This window comes from Vidua chalybeata, chromosome 1 (genome assembly GCF_026979565.1).
Source record: "Vidua chalybeata isolate OUT-0048 chromosome 1, bVidCha1 merged haplotype, whole genome shotgun sequence".
Lineage (NCBI taxonomy): Eukaryota > Metazoa > Chordata > Aves > Passeriformes > Viduidae > Vidua > Vidua chalybeata.
In genome coordinates, this window is record NC_071530.1 from 66,111,897 (window position 1) to 66,121,280 (window position 9,384).

The 9,384-nt window shown below is 50.1% G+C and overlaps 1 long non-coding RNA gene across 1 annotated transcript; it reads left to right on the forward strand.

The window, feature by feature from the left end:
• The first annotated feature begins 7,690 nt into the window (after positions 1-7,690).
• LOC128792672 (uncharacterized) lies at positions 7,691-8,186 on the forward strand. Its single transcript, XR_008432503.1, has 2 exons — positions 7,691-7,791; positions 7,898-8,186. It is a non-coding gene; the product is annotated as an uncharacterized LOC128792672 (long non-coding RNA).
• The last annotated feature ends 1,198 nt before the right edge of the window (positions 8,187-9,384 follow it).

The window sequence follows — 9,384 nt, forward strand, 5'->3', positions numbered from 1 at the left end:
AATGCACAGTATTGTAGCAGGTGAAGTGAAGCATTGTCTATCAGGGCTGTTTTTCTTGGCTGCATCTCAGATTGTGTGTGGGATCCTAACCTCAGGCACAATAGCATTCATAAACAGCAATACATTGCTGCTCTTTCTACAGCAACACATAAATACTCATTTTTAAACGAAAACAATCTTATTAAATACCATTCATTCATATCTGGATTTACAGATGCTTGTTACTTTTTGAAACCTGTACCAAATATAATCGTTTTATACTGGTCAATGTATAAAGGAGTCTTTTGCTAGAACATTATAAGGTCATAATAAATAATGTTTTAAACATAATTAGCTACTTCATGGTAGGATAGCGCATATAGGTACTCTGCTGCTGGATTAGCAAGCCACCAAAAAACAGAAATGAAATGACCTTGCATAGATTTCTTTATTACTGTTATTTCTAAGGAAGGATTTTACAGGCGATAATGGAAATCAGACTAGGTTCGGTTCAGCCTCTTCTGCTGTGACCAGTATGCAGTTACTAAAACGTGCTAATTACTTCAGCATTCTTTGGATGAATTTTTAATGTTGTGATCAAGATGCAGCAGTGAAATTCTAGGTCATGCTTCTATATACTAAACAAAAATCTGTTGTTATTTTCCCCCCACCCCAGATCAGTTGAAGCGAGGGTGAGTGGTGGCTGAATGTTAGAGCATTGCTGCCACGCTGAGCTAATTCCTACATGTGAACCAAAATACAGCTTGGTGCTCTTTCACCGTGAACAAGGACAGCCCTCCTCTTTGTACTGTATTTTACCCCACCCTCCAAAAATCAAATATTAATATAATTTGAGATTTAACTGGTGGAACAGCCATCAGGACAGCAATGCCCCGCAGCTGAAATAATATTTAAAATAGAAGAGATTTGACATTTGAGAAGTCAGTGGCTTGAAATACCCAGTTGTACTTAGCTAATTCAGTCCTTAACCTCTGGTTTCAAATAAATCAATTACAGTCGATTCCACTTCAGTTCAGAAGTGCACAAGGTTTTTAGTTAATTGAATACATTTTATTCACTTGCTAGGAGTATTCATTTATCCAAACCCTTACATTTAAAGGCAATTTCTTTATTGTCCATGATAAATTTGACTGTATAATCAGATCAGCTCCTTGTTTGTTTACTCATCTTCTGCCTCCTATTTAAATTCCACAATGTGTACTTCCCTTTGCCTCCTTGGTACATGAATATCTCAGCCCAGATCAGATTCCCAGAGCCTCAACCCTCCTGTTAGGAAAGTGTAGCTAAAATAACTAGTGCCCTTCCAACAGGGATCAGCTAGTGAGGGCACAGTGATTTAAACTGGCTCCATAATCTAATGTGAAAGGTTGGGAGTATAAAAAAATAAATGGTGCCTTTGATTTTGTCCCGTGCACCTTTTCTGCATGAAAGAGCTATGTTTCTGCTCCCTGCCCTGTAAGCAGCTGGAGCTGATAACTCCTTGAGAGGATTTGGAGCCAGCTTGGTGTCAGCAGGATAAGGTTTTTGTCGAGCACCAGGCAATGAAGTTCTGTCCCTGATCCACTTTGAACAGATACTGGTATACACTTTGTGTGTGTTGTTTGCAGAATCCTGCTGGCATTGGTTTACTGTTTTGGAAAGGAAAGGGGTTAATTAGCATCATTATCAATCACTAATGCTTGTCTAACGTGGCCAAAGAATAATCAAGTTAGGGAACTGCATGAAGCTAACATCTGCTTCATTCCAGTTAAAGATTTTTCCTTATATCGTTCAATTATTGGAAGTCCACACTGGTTTCAGGCTTTGTCAGGGCCATAAAGCAGGGTCAGATCGTTAGAAATCGAGAATGGAGGGGAAAGTGCAATATAAATAACAAATGGCTTCATTATTTGAGTTACAGGTGCAAGAATGGCTGTGAAAATGAGTAGGGATTACTAGAATGCGTTACTTCTTTTTATCTCCAATACAGAGGAAAAAATAAATCAGCCAAGCCCAGTTCTTAAATCATTTATTCTGCATAGGCTGCAGCCTCTCCATTTGCAGTATTTAGTTTAGTAACTCCAAACTCCCAAAAAGAAGTAGTTTAAACCAAGTGTTTAGAAACAGAGGAAAAGTGAAAGTATTTTATGACACATCACTAGCAAAGCCTTACTGGCTTCAGAATAACAAAATAGCCTTGTTTTTCTTCCAGTTAAAATTTCTAGGCTTGGGTGAATGAAACAGCTGATATTTCAGGCAGGGTAAACAGATATATAGCTCATGATGGTGGTAAATATTTGTATCCTTGAACTGTTACTCCTTTCTGGTGCTATAGATATGAAGGTGAAAAATCTGTGGCATTTTATTCCCTCTTACAACAACTGTAGACATATCTCTCTTATGCTGAGTTTAACTTTGGTGGCCCAAAATTTTTATCATACCAACAGAGCAGTTAGAGCATCTTCACTGAGTGAATGTAGTGTGGAAATGAGGGTAAGACTATTGAGAGCTTTCTGGTAGTGTAGGAGGGATCTGCTGGTTCCCTGTGGCACTTCTTTTTCAGGCTCTGATTTTGCAAGGCACATGCTGGCACACAGAGCCTGTGGTTTCCCCGTGAGTCCCTCCTTCTCAAAAACAGGGCCCTGAAGTTACTCCAAGCTCCATGGTTATTGTCCTGTTTGTAGTCACAGAGCTAATTTGCACAGCAGATCTTCAAACCAGGGCAAGGGTAAACTGGGGAAGCATAGCCTAGGTGAGGAAAAAATTGTCTTGTGTTCAGCAGGAAGGTGGAGAGCTGTCAGGTGTGAAGTGCAAGCCATTTCACCATGTTGTTCCTTGAGCATGTCGTGTGCACATACACACATATCCTATTTTCTATAGGAGATCTACTGCATCTACATGAAGACCTTTTCTGTCCAGAGATGCTCTCAAGCCCCACTGCTGTTGCTGCCTGTGGTATGGTTAATTCTCTTTGTAATGCTTGACTAAAAGCAGATACAGGGGTTCTGAATGGAGAGTTGTTTCCTTGTGGGAGCGTGAGCTGTGCAGTTACACTCACAGGTTGAGGGATGTATATTGCTTCTATACAATGTTTTTGGTTATGTTCCTACCTGCTTGTTCATCCCACAGAACTTCCTGCCTCAGCACTGCTTTGGGCAGAGCTGGCCCCCTCCTCTCTGTGTGTGATCCATCCTGATCCCAAAAGCTAAGGATAAAGAAGCAGAGATGTGAAATATTTGGGGTATATTTCTCATGGTAGAGCAGAGCATTTCTGGGGCTCCCAGGAGAAGGGAAGAGCTGCAATTCCCTTTTCTTCCCTCTTTCTCCCTCTCTGCCATTAAAGTTTGCTGGCAGGCACCCTTCCCTCCAGCTTGTCCTCCTTGCCCTCTACCTTGCTGCTGGATGCTGTTCCCTGTGCTTATCCTGTCTCCTCCTCTCCTGTGGTGGAGCTCATCTCTCTGCCCTGCAAAGTGGGATGGCTTGGAGAACAGCTGGGGAGACACCCAACACTGTGGCATGTGCTGGTGTGCCCAGGCCAGGGGAGCCCAGTGGGGCAGTGTTGGGAGGAAAGCAGGGATTGTGCCTGGCCTCAGTGCTCTTTTTCCTCATTAGGCCCAGTGAGCTACACTTCACTAGTGCTAAAAATGTGCTCCTGCTATGCCTGCCTGAGTTTTGGAGCCTGTGTATAGGTGTAGATGATCCAGGACAGCAGCTGATGGGTGTCCCATTGCCAGGGAGCCTTGGTGAGCATCCTGGCATGTTGATGTTTGGGATGGGGACTGACAGGCTAGCTGCTGGGGTTTCTTCCCATCCTTATGTCCCTGGGAGAGCTCGCAGCTGTCCTGCTAAAAAGGATGGGGTTTTGCAGGGAGCTAGGGAAAGGGAAAGAAAACAGGAGGTGGCTATGGCTTAAAAGAAAAGGGGCAACTGAGGTTTTGCTTTGTGTTTCCAGGAGGGCCTGGACATGGCTATAGTAGGCGGTATGAAGATCACCCATTCTTTGCTGCAGCTGCTTTTGGAAAGTTTCCTGGGGAAGGTCTGGGGAAACTGGAGCCTCCAGCAGAACTGGCTGCTGCTATGACCTTCTTGGAGGCCAACTGTTTAATTGTTCGCATTGTCGTACCCAGGGAGGTTTTTCACCTTGGACACCTCTTGCTCCTGCCTATCTGTGCAGAGCTGGTATGCCAGCACCGTGTGCACATGCAGCTGTACCTAGAGGTGTGTGTTCATCTGTATTTTTGGGTGTTTGCCTGTTTGTTCGTATCTATCTATTTATCTTTATGGGTGTGTATATTTATGTCTCCATCCCTGAGACTTTTGGAGAGGCTGGGATAAGAGGGGGTGGGGTGGGCTGTCTCCTGGATAGTTGATATTCCAGGTTCAGCCTCTTTCTCCGCTCTCATTCTCTAAACCCAGCCAGGGGGAGTGTCGCCCCAGGCCGAACATATGCTTCTTTCCATTGCACTAATCCACCTTCAGCGTGGAGGAATAATTGCTCGAGTGTCCATGGCTCCTCGGTGCTTTGTCCCTCGCTGGCTCCCATCAGCTTGGCACACGCCATTTCAATCAAATCCTTTCAGAGCCCTGTCTCCTTTTATCACGTCGCCGCTCCGGCAAGAGGAGGGAGGGGAGGACCGGGCTCCCCGCAGACCTGGCGGGCCGAGCCGAGCCAGATCGGGTCTTTCCACCGGGAACAAAAGAGCGGCCCAGCAGCACCGGGCTACTGAGGTTGCTCTGTCTGCAAAGGCGTTAAAGTATGATGTTGTTGTTGTGGGAAAAAAAAAAAAAAAAAAAAAAGAGGAAAGCCATCCCGCGGGGTGCTGGAGCTCTGTTCCCTGTCACGGTGAAGAGCTCCGGTAGTCCAAGCGGGCATTAGGCTATGAAGAGGCGTGTGGACCCCCACCTCTCGGTGGCTGTGCTGCTGGTGATAGGGGAAGGGCTGAGAATTAGCGGCTGGAAAACTCCCGCGACTCTCTGTGATCGGTGGAATGGGAGATTATTGCAGAAATCTGCCTCCATCCCTATTTTCCCCTTTCACCCGGCAGAGCCAGCCCCAGCCCGGTGGGACAGAGCGGCTGGGCACGGAAGAGGAGCAGGGATGCTCCTGCCCTCCCCGGCCGCCTGGAGACCCAGGACGGGCACGGTGGGGCAGGCTCTGCCCTGCTGCAGGGAAAGGCTTCGTCTTTTACTTTTTTTGTTTTGGTTCTCTTCTCCTTCAGAGAAGGGAATCCTGTTCTGTTTCTGATGTTGCGAAGGGGGTTAAAAATTCTACCTAGGACCCCCTAGCTGAGGGAGTAAAAGAACAGCAAGGCAGGACGGTTAAAATCAAAGAGGAAAGAAAAGAGGGGGAAAAAAGAGAGAAAAATGTGTGCGATCTTTACATCCTTGCGGGACTCTTCAGGTCCTTCTCACTTCTTGTTTTTGCTCAGCTGTCTGGGATGGCTGATGGGGAGCAGCTTCCCCCCATCACCCCGGGCTAGCACCGCGGCCGATCCCGGGCCCACCTTTCCCCGGAAGGCCGCTGCGCTCCCTAAGGCTGCCTGTTATCCTGTCCGCCTTGCTGCTGCTGGGAGGCGGGGACGGGGGAGCGCCGGGTGGGGGTCCTGCCTCCCCCGTCAGCGCTGTTGGTTTCGCCGCAGGTGAGGACCGAGACTTTCACAAGAGAACGGGGCGTCGGGCCACCGACGGGCTGGCCGCATTTCACACCCTACCGTCCGTCCATCCTCCCCACCCTGCGCTCCAAGGGAGCCCGCAGAGCCCCGACCCAGGAGCTGCGGGGGGCTTTGCCGCGACACCCGGGCCGGGCCGGGGGCGAGAGCACCGGGGAGCTGCCGCGGGGGCAGAGCCGCCCGGCAAACACCCGGCCGCTCGGGAGTGTGCCGGCATCTGCTCCTCTCAGTGCGTGCCCCGTAAATCCCCGAATAGTTTTTTTACTAAAGCGTGGGTCTTTCCTGCTGCTGAGAAAAATCGCCTTTATCCCTTATCTATCTAGAAAAAAAGAAAAAAATCGCCTTTCCATTATTCCACTACGTTTGTATTTAACCGCAACATCCACAGAAACTGCCTTATGAAAACCAGACTTTTCTATGAAAAGACTCTTCTGGCAGCAATTAGTCTGGCTTTCTTTAACAAAATTCTTTGTAATGTCATTCAGCGGAAAAAAAAAATAATCCCAGGATAATTCTGATTACACAGTTAAAAAAATAGTAAAATAAAAAATATTAAAATTGGCATATTCGGGTTTGCCCTAGAAAAAAAAAAATGTTTACATTTCCTATTGATCGGAAAAAACTGGCTGAGATTGTGCGAGGATGGGCTTTCACGGGAAACACACTCGTTCAGTTCCTGTGTGATGGGCGTAGAGGGCATTAACGCACACACTCGTTATCGAGCTATTTTAGGGGCTTTGCTTCAGCCTCGCAGCTCAGCCCCACCTCGGCCGGGAAGCGGCAGGCGGGAGGGAGTACCGCTGCCTCCAGTGGGAGGCTCGTGTCCGGCCCCACGCAGCTGCGCCCGCCCCCCGGCAGGCAGCGCTCGGCTGAAAATCACGCGGCTGCTCGGCGCGCAGGGAGAAGCGCTTCTCTTTCCTCCGCACCCCTCCTCCGGAGCTGGTTGTCCCCGCGTGGGTCCCGACCCCCAGTAGGGCAAAGGTTGTCACTCCGGCTCCCGGCCGGCAACCAGCTCGCTCCCTGCCTGCTGCGCCCTGCCCACCGGAGAAGGATAAGGAAGTGGGGGAGTGAGGGGAGAAGAAATGTGGCCCCGGGAGGCGGAGGAGGGTGGGGGTAGCTGCCTACCTGGAAGCGTGTCGCAGATGCTCGGGCAAAGCCAGTCCCTCTGCCTCATTCGCAGGTTTTTGCTACTTTTCCCCTCCCTCTCTTCGTGCTCTGGTGAAAGGTTGCATGTTCCAGCCCAGAGAGTCAAACATTAAATTGTTAAACCAGAGTAGGAAAGGAGGGGAAAGAAAAAAAAAAAAAAAAGGCGTGTTTATATTTCAGATCTTTTAAAAGGTCGGCTTTAATTAGGTTAAATACAAGTATTATTGGCCCAGAAGCACATACTGCAATAAGCTCGTTACAAGCCTTTTGCAAAGCAAAAAAGAAAAAAAAAAAAAAAAAAAAAAAAAGGAAGAAAAGTGCACGTGGAGAGAGACGCCGTACTCTTTCGACCCACCTACCCACTTCCTAAAGTGCGTGTGTGGGGATGCGCGGTAACCGCGGCGTGGGGAGCTGCGCATCCCCACGCGGGACAGCCGGGGTGCGCATCCCTCCCCACCCCGGCTTCCATCCTTTGGAAATGAGCTTGGTATTTGCCTGCGGTGCTTGCCCGGAGTGGAGGGCTGGTTTTGCGGTTGAGCGAGGTGTGTGGCGTCTGTGCATGAATCTACTCTGGACTTGCCGTAAAGCTCAGTCCCTCTCGACCCTCCAAACTAGCTCTTCTCCCCAGCTGGTCCTTCTCTCTCAACCCCTTGGCAACACAACTTGGGGGGGAAGGGGGAACCATTTGCCCTGAATCACAAATTTTCATGGCTTGGAAAGAAAAAGGTAACCCTCATGTCTAGCTCAATTAATAAACATGGTGATTTCACACCCAAAAGGAGGACATTATTTCACGGGAGCGCTATCAGCTCCATCACAAAGGGTCACAGCGCAGCTGTGGCGAGCCCGGGGTTATTATGCAGTCTGATGATAGGATCCCGCTTGCCATCCCGGCTCCTTCCTCGGGGCGACCAATAGCCCCCGGCAGGGCTTGTGCCACCTCATGATAAAGGACTTACCCGATGTGTGAGGAAATGGAGCAGCTTTCAGATGAGAGGTAATAAGCTTGCAGGCGAAGCCCCAGCCCTTCGTTTCCCCCCCACCCCCTGTCTCCTGCCTTTCCATTTAACTTTTTTTTTTTTTCCTCTCTCTCCTCCCCCCAGACAACAACAGCAAGAAGTTATTATTCATTTGAACGCCAACCTTACGCTCCCTCTCACCTTCTCCGGCCCCCTACGGGGAGCAGAGGGGGGGGACCCCCGGTCCTCCCTCCCAGCCAAGCCCTCACGGCTGCCGGTGGCAGGAGGAGCTGCCTCCCCGCAAGGAGGGACAGTTGTGGCTGATGGATTTCTGGTGTCAGGAATTGGGTCCAGAAGCTGTGAGGCAACATATTAACTGCGATCCCATAATCTCTTAATCACATTACATTTTAAGTGAGCATGTGTAATTTCACCCATCAATGATTTATTTAAGCAAGGGAGCACAATTACTTGTCTCGCACACAAACGCTGGCTGGGGGAGCATTGTTAGCCAGAAATAAAATCTGCGGTTTCAGGGTCTATCTGTTTCTCCGTGCTGAGAAACCCCAGACCCCCGCTCCTGAGGACAGGAGTTAGGCGGCTGATCCTCCTACACAGGCAAGGCGAGGGCGAGGTTTCCCACCCTTCCCATCCATCCTCTTTCCAGAATCAGCCCGGCACCAATGTCTGACGCTGGTGCGGTGAGAAGTGTCTTCAGCTGCCCGGTCCCTCCCCGGTGCTGCCCGCAAGCTCTTGCTCGGGGGGACGTGCCAGGGAAGCCAAGGGAAGGTTCGCTGGCGTGTGGGGGATCTGACCCTTCTGCACCGTTTTGACTAAAGTAGGTATAATTTACTGGGGGAGCCGATATTACACGATGTCACTCTTGCCGAAACCTACATTAAAGAGGAGGGAAAGTCGAGTAACCCCTCCTGGCGCGTTGCTGAACACTGGTCTGGGCATTTGGTTTCTCCAGCTCTGGCCTGGACACATCCGGCACAGTGAGAGCTGAAGCGCGCCCCGCATTTTGGCACGCCAGGGCTGCCCCCCTTTCCCCCGCTCCGGACTGAGCCTTTAAAGTTGCCCCAAGAAGAGCAACGCGACGTTTCAGCAGGAGGTCAGCATTCTCCATCCTCTCTTCTTTTCGGCCCCAGGGCCAAACTTGCCACCGAACGGCCGGTGCCGCGATCCTCTTCCCCGGCTGCAGGGCAGCATCCCCGGCAGCTCCCGCCTGGGGACGGAGCTCGCCGGCGGCCAGACCTCCGAGCCTCACCGTCTGCCTGCGGAGAGGGTAGGCGGGCAAGCAGGGGTCTTCTCCGGCTCCCCAAGACCACCCCCTGGCTCCGGGCCTCCTGGTCCCGTTGTGCAGCTTGGCCCCAGCACCAGGCTGGAATCACCTCCACAGCTTTATGTTATTATCGTTATTATTGGTATCGTTGCTATTAACCCCCCGGCACATCGCTCTGTGCAGAGCGGCCACATCCCGCGCCCGGGAGGGAAAATCACCCGAGAAATGCGTGGGACTGCCCTGGAGCCGATGTCTTCCTCAAACCGGGCTGGGGTTCTACACGTGCCGCTATCTTTACTAAATAGTCGATGGAAGAAGGTCCCCGAGAGGTAAAATATTCGGCTAC